This window comes from Mustela nigripes, chromosome 4 (genome assembly GCF_022355385.1).
Source record: "Mustela nigripes isolate SB6536 chromosome 4, MUSNIG.SB6536, whole genome shotgun sequence".
NCBI lineage: Eukaryota > Metazoa > Chordata > Mammalia > Carnivora > Mustelidae > Mustela > Mustela nigripes.
In genome coordinates this window covers 176780403-176795617 of record NC_081560.1, presented here as the reverse complement: position 1 = coordinate 176795617, position 15215 = coordinate 176780403, and positions in this window count along the sequence as shown.

Genomic DNA, 15215 nt, shown 5'->3' with positions numbered 1-15215 from the left:
AGGGTACAGCCAGGCAGGAAAAGGAAAGGTACGGCAGGGGGTGAAAAAGAATGATTCTGAAGGGCATTGCGCCCTGTTCTCTGGGACAGCGCTGCACATGGCTAAGTGGGAGACTGCAAACTGAGCTGTGTCCATTTGGCCTGCACAGTCCTTTTGAGGGATTTTACCCCAAAATGGAGATTTCTGGCTTTTTCTGGGAAATCTTCAATATTGGCCAGACTGGTCCTGACTTTCTGCATGGGAACACAATTGGCCGGGAATGAGTAGCAGCTGCCCCTTTAAAACAGGAAAGCACTCTCCAGCTGGAGACAGCCCACAGCCCCCACCCACCCACCCCAAATTATTTCACATCCAGCCCAAATCACTCCTTTATGTCATCAGCTGGGCCTCTGCAGGCATCTGAGCTTGTGAATTCTAGCCTAAAGAAAGCCCTGGAGCTTACCTCCATTTAAAACTTTTCCCAAAGTGATGTTTTATAGGCTAGGGTAGACTCTCCGTGTTTCTCTCATCTATGAACTTCCACAGTGCCTTCTACAAAGTAGATGCTCAGTTAACCAGAACGAAGTACTCACTGAAATTAAATGGACTGACCATCCAGGCAGCTTGCTGGAGCTCAGGCATTGTAGTACTGCTGGGACACGAGCTGCAGAATGTCACTTAGAACAGGTGAGGCTTTGGTCTCTCAGCAGTGGAGGCAAAGTCCCCTCCCGGAGTCTGTAGAGGACGCACAGGCCCTTTCAAGGACAAGGGTGAGAACCAGTTAGGGAAGCTCCTTTTACTGGACAAATGTATTACTGGACCAAGATTTCAGTGCTTAATAAAAGGACCAGAGCACTAATTAGTCTCTTAACCCTTAGTTTGCCACATGGGCCTCTGTTTCCTCATCAGAAAAGCAGGACTTGGGAGCAGAGTGAACGTTCTCTGCATGATTCCATTCTCGCTTCCTCCGAAAGAGGGGGTGGCAAACTAGCCTTAATCCCAGCACCTTCGCAGCAAATGTCTTTATAATTAGACTTGTTACTGACTTTAAAATAATTTTTTGAATCCCTAAATAAAATAATGAATGTTGTGTTTCTGATGGAGAAGGAAGTGGGAGACTGTGAACATGCCATTTTCTCACCATTGTGACTTGTTCTTGGTAACACCTGGCTTAGGCTGGTGAGCTCTCTGCACTGCTCGTCCTCCTGGGCCTTTACTTTCGGCCTAGACATGGCAGAAGGATAAATCCTGCACGGAAATTAATAAAGATCTCTGTTGCAAGCGTCTTTGAAGCATCTGTCTGCCCTCAAAGTCATGCACTAGCTCCCATACTAATTAGAGCAGAACAAAATGGGTGCCTTTCCTTTTCGGTAGAAAATTAAAAACCAAGAAACTGTTTCCCCCTCTTTTGATGTAACCTGACACCACTGTGCATACGAAGCATCTCCCATACCGAAATGAAGGATAAAGCAAACACCAAGGTGCTAATTGAATTCATATCTCCTCCTCTCCCAGAAGCCAGGAAAACAGAACCAACAAAGCAGTTTCAGTTCGTCGAATCTAAACAATCCAAACAGACCCCTTCTCAAATTAAAGTCCTTTTTCAACATCTGAAATTGTTGCACAGCAAATTGGATGCTGTATTATTTCCATGGAGGAAATTTCCCCAAAGGAAGCAAGAATATTATTTTTGCAAATAATTTGCTTACCACATAGCCAATGATCTAAAATCTGTGAGGGCTTAATTAAAAATTGCCAGAAACACTCATAGCAAGTCAAAAGAAGTGAAGAAAGATACATTTCTTAGATGAAGACAGGTATGACACATTGAGAGCATTTCAAAGCTCTTGAATCACTAAGAAAATCTATGTGTCCCTTTTTAAAAAGTTCATTAAATAGTTGTAGGACAAAACTAGAACTCTTTAAACAAATCTTCACTCGCAGCTACAACTTGTCAAGTATCTACACCATACGAGATGCTATTCTTGACATCTATCCCAAGTTCCTCACTGCACTCCATCAGTATCCCCCACCTTCCCTCTGTAGAAACAGACGCTGAGAGAGGCAAGGTCATTGAAGGTCACTCAGCAAGTGGCAGCCTCGGGATTTGGATCAGGTCTAACTAAACCTAAAACCTATGCTTTAAATAATAGAAAGCATTTAAGATGATGAATTTAGCAATAAGCAAGCTTTGACCACATCTCATAAATTGAAAAATCTAGTCTTCTTGTTATTGTCTGCATCATCTCTTAAAGTTTTTATTTCTTCCTTTGCAGACATCTCTCTTAAGGTCTTAAATTTCCTGAAGTGGAGGGCTGAAAGTTGTTACATTATAACATTATTAGCTTATTTTGTTTATCATAACCTGTCTTGACTCCTTCCTCTCACTTGTGAATACTGCCTGTTGAAAATCTACTCTCCTGGGTTAGACAAAGTCTGTCATTTTTGTTTCATTTGGGACAGGAGAATTAATGGATGGGATTAACTAAGAGATGGTGGAGGGATGTGAGGTTTAAACAGACTAAGCAATGAAGAAAACAGGTGTTTGTGTGGGTAAAGAAAGTGCAAAATACAAGATTTTAGAGGAAGTAGCATGGCAAGTTTTAAGAGCTTTCAGGTATTCTAGAGGCTCGTAACCGCTATTTATAAAACTACCAAAGCATCTTATTTATTCATGTGCCTAATGTGAAAAGCAATCACAATCATACTTCTCCCATATAATACCTAGTACGTCCCATATCAAACTGTCAAAAGAGCAACTGATGAGATAAAGGCAGTGGCATTTGTTTCCATGACCCCTGATACGAACACAAGGCCAAGCTCTACTCTTCTAGATATTCTTTTCATACTTTGTGGGTCTACTTTTCTGTCTGTCTGCTCCCCCAGTGAACAACTTAAGGAAATCTACTGTGTTCATTTAACTTGGCATCTCCTTTGCCTAGCACAATGACTAACACAGGATTGACGCTTGGTAAATTCTCATTGAATGAGCAGAGGCATTGCCTGGGAATCCCTACTGACCGCTGGATTGGACTCCAAGAACTAGTTTTGGCCGAGGCCCAGCACAAGTTCTCCAAGCCCCTTTGAACACCAACTGTAAATCTGCGATGTCCTCCTGCCCCTGTCGCCCGCCAACCAGATGGATCCATTTCCCGAGCCCCGGCTTCCTCCTCCTCTCCCTGAATGTCCTTGCCAGCTCCAGGCACAAGGACGCATGAATTATGATACCAACTCTTGAGTTACTCTGAGAACATCCTAGATGGAGGGATGCTTGATCGCTGAGCAGGCTGCCAAGCGAGAAGCATGAAGTGAAAACCAGAGAGGCAGACGGGGCAGTCAATTAAAGAAAGAATCTGAGTTGGGCGCCTGGGTGGCTCAGTGGGTTAAGCCGCTGCCTTCGGCTCAGGTCATGATCTCAGGGTCCTGGGATCGAGTCTCGCATCGGGCTCTCTGCTCAGCAGGGAGCCTGCTTCCTCCTCTCTCTCTGCCTGCCTCTCTGCCTACTTGTGATCTCTCTCTGTCAAATAAATAAATAAAATCTTAAAAAAAAAAAAAAAGAAAAAAAAAAAGAAAGAATCTGAGAAATTCCCTAAGATTAATTGCTAATGAGCTTGGAGGCCACTGTCAAATCTTTGCCACGTATTTAGGAGATGAGAAAATGAAGACAGAAGGTATGCAGCTCGACTGAAAATCGTTGGTACAGAGGAAAGGTAGTATAGTATAGTAACTAGGGGCAAAACAGTTTAGTAACTAGGGGCAAAACCTGGGTCAAGGAAGATTTTGTTGTTTTGCCTTTTGCTTTAAAAGGCTGGTAACAATGCCAGAGACGAAATGTGGAGCAAAGGGAAGCCAGAGCCCCTCAGCCTCAGAACTCACACTGAAGGGAGACCGTAATAATTTAAAAAGTGATCTGAAGTCAGCCATGACATAACCTTCAAAAATTACAAGAAATCCGGAGGAGAAGCAGCCGCCTTGGAGAATGTGACCGTACAACTAAATGTCATTTTGACAGCTTCTTTCTTGGAGGTACGTTTAAGATTATTTGAGTTGTCATTTTTTCTAGGAAGACTTCACTTTAATTATACAAATATTGAATATTTTTCAAGATAAAAACAGTAAAGAATTTGCTTTGAAGTCTTTAGCCTTCAAACACTATTATATGAAACCCTCATTGGCAAAACAGTGAGGAATATGGAAATAAGTGCAATCCGGCCTCATAAATGAGGAACTGTGAATGTTAATGGTGCAGTTTTACCGGGAACCTTTTAAAGGGCCCACAACGGAGAGGCTTTGTTATTTCAAATATCACAGAGCTGAGGGCTCCCTGAGGGAGGTAGTGATAAATATTGGTAAAATGTCTATAAAGACAGCAGGGCAAAAATAAGCCAGAAGTTTGAGCTGGCCATTTAAAAAAGCTGCGTAACCTTTCATTTAATTGCCTTCTCGCAGCAAACCAGAAATAAAATCTGAATGTGAAACGTGCTGGTTCCCTCCGAACATGCTCAGAGATACGGCTGTAAGGGGATTTCAAGTGTAATGGCTTTGCTCTCGGTTTAGGTGCAACCGACTGGGTAAAAACTGAACCGTGGTCTGCGAGGGGCAGTGTGTGTCTCTGGGCAGGGCTGCGGGTAGTGAGCAGAGGGGAGTCCTGAGAGGCGCTGCTGACACACATCGACCTTCCAGTCCTTCCACTTTGTAGCTGAGAACCCTGCATTAGTCACCAGACCTTCCTGAGCCTCACTTTCCTCATCTGTAAGATGGGTCTACAACCATCTAACTTCGAGACCTATAGTTAGATGTAAAAGACGTAATTCATTCATTCGACAAGCACTTATTGAATACCATGTGCCAGGCTCTGTTCCAGGCCCTGGGAACATAGCAGTGAACAAATCAGGCTGACATTTTAGAGCCGGAAGACAGACAACACAGAAGATAAATGTCAGCGGCTCAGTGGGTTCAGCTCTTGGTTTCAGCTCAGGCTATGATCTCAGAGTCTCCCATGAAGCAGCCCTGCGTGGGGCCCTGCACTCAGGGCAGAGTCTACTTGTCGCCCTCCCCTCCCCCGCCCCTCTCTCTCCACCCCTCCGCTGCTCTCTCTCTCTTGCTCAAGAAATAAATAAATAAATCTTTTTTAAAAAAGAAGGAAAGAAATGTCAGGTAAAGGGCACGTGAGGTGAGAATGAGGCGAAGGAAGGGGGTTCAGCAGGCTGAATTGTTCATATACGGCAGCAGCCGTATTTCCCATCCTATGGGCCCTTGCTACAATTTGCCTTTGACCTTTTTCCAATTAAGAGGTGGGTTCTTTGTTTCCTTCCCTTGAAAGGGGATCATTTTGTGGCTTCAACCCATAGACTGTGTGGCTCGTATGTGATGCAGCTCCCACCTCAGCTGCTGGAAAGCTCACCTATGAAGCCTCAGCCACCATATTAGCAGCCCACTGCCCGGAAGCCCCCATGCTGTGAGGTAGTTCAAATGAGCCCCCATGGAGAGTTCACCTGCAGGGACCAAGAGTAGGAAGAGAGAAAGAGAGACCCGGCCAGCCTCAGCTGCTTGAAACCTGCATTCTTCCAGGTCTAGCCACCATGTGACTCTGACCACATGAGAGAGATCCAGAAGCCAGAACCTCCCAGGAGAGCCCTTGCAGAATTCCTGGCCCACACGGACCATGAGAAATAAAATGTTTGTCAATGTTTTAGCCCACTAAAAGTAGTTTTACGTAAGGGAGAGAGAAGCCCTCAGAGAGTTTGGATCAACGAATTAGGGGAGTGAGGGAGTGAACTAAGATATCTAGCACTCAGGTGTGCCGGGTGTCTTCAAGGAACAGCTGGAGACCGATTGTCACTGGAGCTAGGAAATGAGGGAGCCAGGAACAGCAGGCGAGTTCAAAGACCAGATGGTCTAGGGTCTTGCAGGTCACATTAAAGACCAGTTTTTACCGTAAGTTCAGAAGGTATTGAATGGTTTTCAGCCAAGCGATGACAGGATATGATTTATGTTTTAATAGGAACACCCTGGATGCTCTGCTAAAATTGGTACCTTGATTATTACTTTCATTACAGCATCTCTATAAAAAGCAAAGGTCGGCTACATAAGGTTAAGAAATTTATCCTAAGTCGCTAAGCTCCTAGTGCAGAGATGGGATGCAAACCCACATAATCTTTTCCAAGCTACCTTCTTCAAAGAGAATGAGTTTTACAGAAATCACACGCTACCATATCTTCAGGGCTGAAAGGGGCAGTTATCCCAGTTCCTCCTACACTGCTGCCCCCTTTTGTGAAGGATATAACGCATAGTAGTTACCCACTTGAACCATGAAGCCAGCTGCAGCTCAACCTCTGCCTTTAATTACCACTCATCAGGTACATGACCTTGGGTATGTCACGTCACTTTCTGGGGCTCAATTTCCTCACCTATAAAATGAGGACAACTCACTATGTGTTAGTTAACTGGAATCTGAATAAAAACCTAAAATAAAGTAAAATAAAATAAAATAAAATGAGGATATGGGTGCCTGGGTGGCTCAGCCAGTTGAGCATCTGACTCTTGATTTCAGCTCAGGTCATGATCTCAGGGTTGGGAGACTGAGCCCTGAGTGGGGCTCTGTGCTGGGTGTAGAACTTGATTAAGATTCTCTCTGTCCCTATCTGTCTGCTCCCTCCCATCCTGTTGGCACGTGCATGTGTACACACTCTATTTCTCTAAAAAAAAAATTATTATTATTATTATAATAAAAATAAAAAATATGAGTAAATAAATAAAAGAATAAAATAAAATGAGGACAACTCTACTTACCTCAGAGGGACGGGGTAAGCGTTGGCAGACAGACATCCCAGGCACTTAGCTCAGTGCCTGGCCTATAACAGGAGCTTAATCATGTCTCAGTGGCCATAAACACAGCTATCCAGGGGCTCTCAGAGTCTGCCTCGTTCAACCCTACATTAGAAAATCACCATCCTGCCCTCAATCCCCTACCTCCTGCCCCTGCCACCCACGTTCTCCTTCCCTTTTGGTTCAACAGCACCTTCCCTCACTCTACCCTGGGTAGAACTTCTAATCTCATACTCTGTGCCCTGGGGAATTCTACTTTTCCCCTCACTGTGATTTCTAACTCCTGTCCATGACCACTTTGTCAAAAGCCCCGTAGGAGAAGGGGGGACCTTAGGGAGCTCACTTTCTGCCACCCTTTCCAGGCTCTGGTTCCTCCTCTGTTCTGCAATAACAGCTGATTTGGGAATCCTCGTCATCGGCATGTTCTGTCCATTCCCCATCCTCTTCTGCTTCTGGAACACTTTCTCATCCTCCTGGATGATTCTAGACCCTGGGTCATGGCCTTTTCCTCTGGTGGCATTCTGGAAGACGTCCAGCATCCTGACGTCATGTTCCCCACACTCTGGCCCACAGTGGGTCAAAGTCTTCCCTTTCACCCTCCTTATGTTGGCCTCCTGTCAGTCATGTCACTGCCACGCTGACACGTTGCTCTTGTGGTTTCACCCAGCTGCTTCACCTCCATGACTGTGTTAGTCTGCTTCAGCTGTTATAACAGTACCTAGGCTAGATGACTTATAAACAAAAGAAATTTATTCTTCACCATTCTGGAGCTGAAAAGTCCAAGATCAAGGTACCCGCAAATCCAGTGCCTGACGAGAACCTACTTCCTGGTTCACAGAAGATTGTCTTCTCCCTGTGTCCTTGTGTGGCAGAAGGGGCGAGGGAGCTCTGTGAGTGCTCAGTAAGGGTGCCAACCCATTCACGGGGCTCTTCCCTCAGGTCCTAGTCACCTCCCGAGTGTCGCATCACCAAATACCATCGCTCTGCGGATTCGGTATCAACATATGAATTTTGGAGGGACACAGTCCAGAGCAGTGATCTCTGGGGGGCGGGGAGGAAGGAGCACTGGGGTCAGAATCCAAAGCCCTGGCATTGCTGTGTATGAATCTGAGCAGCCACTTTCCCTTCCTGAGTCTTCACTGAAGAGACAGGAGCCAGGACATTGATCTGGGAGCTAAAGTCCTAGCTTATCTGTGGACCTTGGGGAAAGCATCTGTGCTTTCTGGACTTTATTTATTTGTCCATAAAGTGAGGTGGCTAAAGCAGAATGGTCTCTGATGGTTCTTACAAACCTGAATACTTCATATTATCTAAGACTGAAATTCTATTTTTGATCCCCACTCCTCCTTCCTGGTCTTCCACTTCCTCACTCTGACTGGAGCAGTTTTGTTTTGTTCGTTTTCTCATTGTGAAAATGGCTTTCCACCTCTTCTCTATCTCCTGTGCTGAACCCTTATGGGCCCACTTAGAATTTCCCAGGCATCCATATCCTTTCCCGCTCTGCTTTTACTCTTGCTATGACCTTCCTGGGGAAAACCCTCACTCATTTCTCTTCCAACACAACTCTGAGTCCTCCTTTACAACCTAGCTCAGAGATGCTGCACTGGAAGCTTTTTTGGACCCCCCTGTCCCACCATCACTTCTTGTTTTATCTCTGTCACTGCCCCCATGCCAAGAGATACTCTATAATTATTCTGAAATCCAGGATGCTGTCAGTCATTTTTGAATCCCCAGCTCCTGAAAATTGGTGAACTGTTACTCAATGAATAGAGAGATCCCAGCACAAGAGAGGTCCGATAAGGATACATGTGCCATTAGGACACAAGCTACCAGCTTTGCATTCTAAAGAAAGACCAAACTTAGAATCTCAATACTCTCATTCTAAAAGGCATATACCATCAACGGGACATCTCCTTTAGAACACCAAACCAGGGTGTCGTGTTGAATTCACCTTCCCTCCCAGATGAGCCCCTTTTGTGTCCCCTATTTTTAAAGAAGTTTTGTCTTCTAAAGGCTCAAACATTGGAACCATCTTTGCCTTCTGTCAATGCCCTTGTCTCGTGCTGTATCCTCTCTCCTGGACTTTCCTACCAGCTTCCTGCTGGGCCCCCGATTCTTCTCTATCACACTTGAATATACCTTCTAGATTAATCTTCCAAAAGTTCAATCTTGATTGTGCCATTTTTCTTTTTAAAAAAAGTCTTTGCTGCCTGATAAGCAAGATTTAAACTCCTCTGGCTCTCATTCAAGCCTTGTATGATCTCATTCTAATCTCACTTTCCTAGATCAATGGTCCATCAGTGGAAGGAAAAAAATACTGTCTCCCGAGCTGTGAGTCTTCAGCTGAGTATTAAAAGATGGACAGAATTCAGCTTGGTCTGGTGGTCAGAGCTACATAGATATGAAGATTCTTTATCACAGCTCTGTCACTTACCATTTGAGTAACATGGACAGCCACGTCACTTCTCTAAATCTTAATTTCCTTAATTAAAAATAAGAATTGTGACAATATTCCTTGAATCTTCTGGAACAGAAAAGCAAAGAAAAGCCCCCATATGATATGGGAGCACAAAGTCCTTGCCCTCATATAGCAAGTTTCTTTGGTCAACCAAATCTAATACGACAGGCTTTGGTTTGTTTCTTTTCTCCTAAGAGAAATTCTATATAGGCAGAAACAGAAAGTCTAGCACCTCACAACCACCAGAAGCTGGGAGGAGGCCGGGAAGAATTCCTCTCTACAGACTTCAGAGGGAGCGTGGCCCTGCCAACACCTTGATTTTGCACTTCCAGCTTCCAGAACTGTGAGAGAATACATGTCAGTTGTTTTAAGTTGTTTGCCCCAGTTTGTGGTACTTTGCTATAGCAGCTCTAGGAAACAAATACAGGGGCCTTCTAGAAGGAAAGGAACTCTATCTCTGTTCCCCAAGATTCTAAATCATCCCCATAGTTAATAAAAGTAGAAATATCCCCGAAATAACACCCACTGAAGAAAGAAGGTGTCGAGAACTGTACCGACATTCCGCAGCTCTGGTAGGGGGCTGGCTCTGGGGCAGCATCTGGTCCAGGCCAGAAACTCTTCTAGCGCCAGCCACTTCCACACTGTGTGGGGACTTTGTGGGAACAGGGCTGACCATGGGCCCAGGAACTCAAAAGAACTGTTTCCCAGGACCAACAGTCAGCTGGGACACTCTCTAAGTCTACCAGATGTTTATAGCTAGAATTCATTCTAATTGCTTGATGCCCATGCTTTACCAGTAGTTAAGTATTTTGCTATCACATTTGCTGTAATGAGTAAAGTAAAAGCTTTACTTTTGAAAAGCTGGCCTGGCGAGGTCCACAGATCTACCCAGGACCAGTTTTTGAAAGTGACATCACACAGATGACCATGGTTCCAAACCTTCTCTCCCTGATATCTAGCTAGAAGACTGACACCTTACAGACAAAATAATCTGTCTCCCAGGCTGGGCAAAGGAAGTTCTTAAGAAGATAGTGGACTTCCTACTGATGAGGGAAAGTGGAACTCAAACAACTAATTAGTAATAAAAAAGAGATTTGATTCTATCTGTTCTTCAAGTTGAAAAAGTGGGTCATAATGGCAAACACAGAACACAGCGAACAACAAAATTATCTACATGCTTGGCTGTGTAGGACAAAGTGTTCCAGAAATAACAGAAGAAAAAGTCTATTATTGGAAGGTTCAAAAGAGATTTTTTTTTTCTGAGACCTGTAGTCTAGTTTGTTGAACCAAATCTCTGAGAGGACTTCAAATAGAATCCTTTCTCTACAGAAGGGAAGCTATTACTCAAAATCAACCATGAGCAAAAGAGCCACATCACAGCAATGAAAATTGGTCAGCTGTTCCCATGCAGAACTGAATTCAGAAAAAATATTCATTTTCTCAGCAATAGCTTGTCATTAGCTCCAAGTTTTGCTTGGAAAAAGGCAAGTGATGCTAACAGTGCCACACTACATGGATATAATATGGATGCACTAGCCACTCCTCCATTAGCAAAAGAGACAAGCCAGCAAAAAGTGATTAAAAGAATCATTTGCATCCCCTGAGGACTCAAGATTGGCATGACAGTGCTTAGCTCTTCGTGCCACCTGCTTCAGCTGGGTTCTTGGTGGCAGCTGCTGAGAATATTGGCACTGTGGATTTTCTGTATTAAATTGGGAGCTGTGTGTGTGCATAAGGATACAGACCCCGAAAAGGGGTCAAACTCAAACTTTGATGTTTCTGAGCATATAAAGGGAGCTTCAAAGAAGCTACCGTAATTCTAAGGACAGTAGGAAACAAAAATTATTTTCCTAGGCACAGGAGAAGATCATAAATTTGGGGACAGTGACAAAACATGATGAGTCACAAGCCAGGAATCAGAATCCTGTAACTAGCATCTCATACTTTATGCTGTACTTCTGTGCCACGGATCCTGTTTAAGTCATTGATGATCCGAGTTTCCCCATCGATACGATGAACATGGCAGCCCTTCTATCTCCACAGATACTGGAAGCATTAGCAAGTTCCTGTCTCTCTTGTGACGTGATCAAAACTAAGGTGCAAAGAAAGTGAATTAAATACGAAGTGAAGAAGGATTCTTACTTACCTTTTTTACATTCTTGGATCGTACGGAATAAGTAAGAAAGTAAGCTTTTTTATTCTTTTCTCTCTCTCTCTTTTTTTAAAAGATTTATTTATTTCACAGAGAAAGAGAGAGAGAGCATGGAGGGAAAAGAGAGAGAATCTCAAACAGACTCTGCACTGAGTCCCAATCTCATGACCCTGAGATCATGACCTGACCTGAAGCCAAGAGTTAGACACTTAACAGACTGAGCCACCCAAGGGCCCTCTATGTGTCATTCTTATTTGCTCTTTCTTTTCATGGTTCCTCTTGACCTCTTTTACATGGATATTCACAAAAAACTGACTGTACTTTTTCCCCCTCTTTTTGACAGCAACTCGTACAGACTCTTTCAGGCCAAGACGCTAGGAAAACAGATTTGCTCAAGTATTCCACAAATGCCTATCCATTGCTTTGTACAGATCAGGTACTGTGCTAGCTATGGTGGCAGATAGAAAGTTGTTTAGAACATCCTGATTGTCTGCAAGGAGTCTAAAACTCCTTCAGGCCATGTAAGGCATGAATACAAATTAAAAAAATCAAGCAAATATTGTAGTAAGAGCCTGTAAGATTCATGCAACCAAGTTCATAGACTTTCAGGAGAAAGGAAAACTCTTTCTGAAATATGAACTAGCTTTTAAAAGTTGGATATAGGAATCGGTATAAGAAGATGAGTCCAGGGGTGCCTGGGTGGCTCAGTTGGTTAGGCAACTGCCTTCTGTTCAGGTCATGATCCCAGGGTTCTGGGATCAAACCCCATGTCGGGCTCCTTGCTTGGCAAGGTGCCTGTTTCTCCCTCTCCCTCTGCCTGCTGCTCTGCCTGCTTGTGTTCTCTCTCACTCTCTGTCAAATAAATAAATGAAATTAAAAAAAAAAAAAAGAAGAAGAAGATGAGTCCAAAAAAAAAGAAGAAGAAGAAGACAAAGAAGAAGACGAAGACGAAGATGAAGAAGAAGAAGAGTCCGTGGGAAGATCCTACCTTTTGCAGAAAAGAGGTAATGGTGTGAGCAGAGACGTGGAGAGCTGGTGTGCTTGATTTCCACTGCTGACAGTCTCGTTTGGTTAAAAAGTGGGCTGCCTGTAGTTGGCTAGTAGCATATTAGGCTGCAGAGTCATTAAAGGTTTGATTGAAGAGGGCATTAAGTGTAAGCTAAGCCTGAAACAGTTCTTTTAAAAACTTGTTTTTAGCTTTCAAAAAAATTGTTTAAATTTTTTAAAACTTGTTTTTAGCTTTTAAAAACATTGTTATGAAATGATGCTAAGCTAGTTGGGCTACAGGGCTTCCTCACATTATGCTCACATACTTTGGTTCTTTAAGGAACTCCACGGAACCCTTAGGGCCCAACAGAGTATCCTGTATTTTGCAGTGGGTGAAGGGCAGCCATGAAATGTTTGCAAGCATGGAGACAACAAAATTAGAATAGAATATTCTGAATATATACCTTGCTCAGCTTTCAATTAATCACCAAACTGTGCGGACAGAATGACATGCAGTAAGCACTGGACAAACATTTGCTGAATGAATGAATGATAATAGCAAGGAAGGATCTATTGAAAGATACTATCAAGGAATGATTGATAGCATCTGCTGATTGATCAGAGAGGACCAGAGAGAAGTTGTGGTGGAAAACATCAAGGTTTCAAGTCTGGGCTCCTGGAAGATGTGTGGCAGTATGAACAGGAAACAGGAAGACCTTAAGAAGAACTGATTTGGTGGGAGACATTGTGTATTAGATTTTTTAGCAGGTTAAGTATATTGGAGAGATATTCAAGGGGAAATGTCTAGGGACATTTGGAAATAGGAGGGTGGGGTTTAAGAGAAAGACCAGAGGGACTGACACAGGTATAATAATGTAATGGAGACCCAGGTAGATAAGATAGCTTCGAGCAGTCAGAGGCGAGGCAGATTCTGGGAAACAATGACATATAGGAGATGGGAGGAAGGGGGAAGCTAAAAAGTTAATGAAATGGTTGGAAAGGGAAAGGATCATTTTATCTGATAAAAACCAAGTGAGAGGCACTGTATTATTATTTTTTTTTTTTTTAGATTTCATTTGAGAGGGAGCATGCACATGGAAGTGGGGGGTTGAGGCAGAAGGGAAGAGAGAGAGAGCATCTCAAGCTGACTCCCCTCCCCACCATGCGCTGACCGCAGGGTCCGAAGCAGGGCTCCATCTCATGACCCTCAGATCATGACCTGAGCAGAAATCAAGAGTCAGACCTAAACCCCCTGAGCCATCCGAGTGCCCAGAGAAGCACTTTAAAGATTTCATGTATTTATTTGACAGACAGAGATCACGGGTAGGCAGAGAGGCAGACAGAAAGGAGGGGAAGCAAGCAGGCTCCCTGGTGAGCAGAGAACCCGATATGGGGCTCGATCCCAGGACCCTGAGACCATGACCTGAGCCAAAGGCAGAGGCTTTAACCCACTGAGCCACCCAGGTGCCCCGGAGAAGCACTTTAAAGGAGGGAATCACCAACATAGTCAAACGCTCCAAAAGCATAAGAAGAACTAAGAAAAGGTCACTATACTTGGTCACACTCAGAGAGCCATTTTAAATAGTGATGAAAGGGCCCTGATTATCCTGGATTAAGGAATAAAGAGATGAGGAAGAAGAAGGAATAATGACAGGGTCCAGGTCTTCGAGAATTCCAGAGGTGAACGGAATAAGGGAATCAGGCAGTAACTAGACTGCAATAAACTGTTTTCTTCACTTTTGAAAGCCTGGGAGAATCTTGAGCATGTGTACAGGCAAACAGGCAAAGAGGAAAGAGTTGATGGAGGCAAAATTGAGGGTGAAAAACATTATAGTCATGTTAAATTTTCTGAGTGACTGAAGCCATACTTTTCAAAGTTGGAGATTCAGATAGTGAAAACAGAGTGGCTGAAATGTGAACATAAGTCTCGTAATTGGACAATTATTGCATCTGAGGCTGCAGCTTAAGAAATCCCATGAAATATGCTTTACCTGGAAGAATGCCCCTGTGCACCCAATTAGTCATCTGGCAGGAGAGCAAGCAGCAGTTCTTTCGGTTGGCACAGAAAACAGAGCTGTTTACTACCTTGAAACACTGTTATGAGCCATCATAACATTAGGCTGTTTGTACAAGCGCTTGAAAATATTGAGCTGTAAAGCTTCAAGGAAAGTACTACCAGCCTCAGACTTTGCATAGAGCAGATTAAAACCCAGTCGTAGCCAAGAGGAGCCTAAGGGACATGAAAACCAAATGTAACGTGGGGTCCCGTGGCTTGCTGGAGCAGAGAAAGGATGCTGGATAAAAACTAAGAAAGCCTGAGTAAGGGATATGCTTTCGTTAATAATAATGTATCAGTATCGCTGCATTAATGATAACAAATGCACGACACTCATGTAAGAAGTTACTAACGGTGGACATTGGTGTGGGGTATAGGGGAAATCTCTGTACTGTTCTCTCTATCTTTGTCTAGATCTAAAACTGTTCTAAAAGAAAATCTACTTTAAAAAAAAGCAAAGAAACTCAGTCCTAACTGCAGGGCCTAGAAACGACACCTTAACTCTAGCTAATTTTATTTGGTAAGACATTAGAGCATAAATGCATAGGCCACCTAAAAAATGAGTCAGGTTTTGTTATGTATAAACACACACATGGAGAGTACGTTCATCCTGAACTCTATTTCTCCACCTTGGTATTTTCTTTTTAAAGTAAGTTCTGATCACACTTTCTCTTTGGCTATCGGAAAATAAAGTCAGATTTATGGCTCACCTTTGCCAATGTTGATAGCACGGGTATTCACTTAGTCCAGTCATG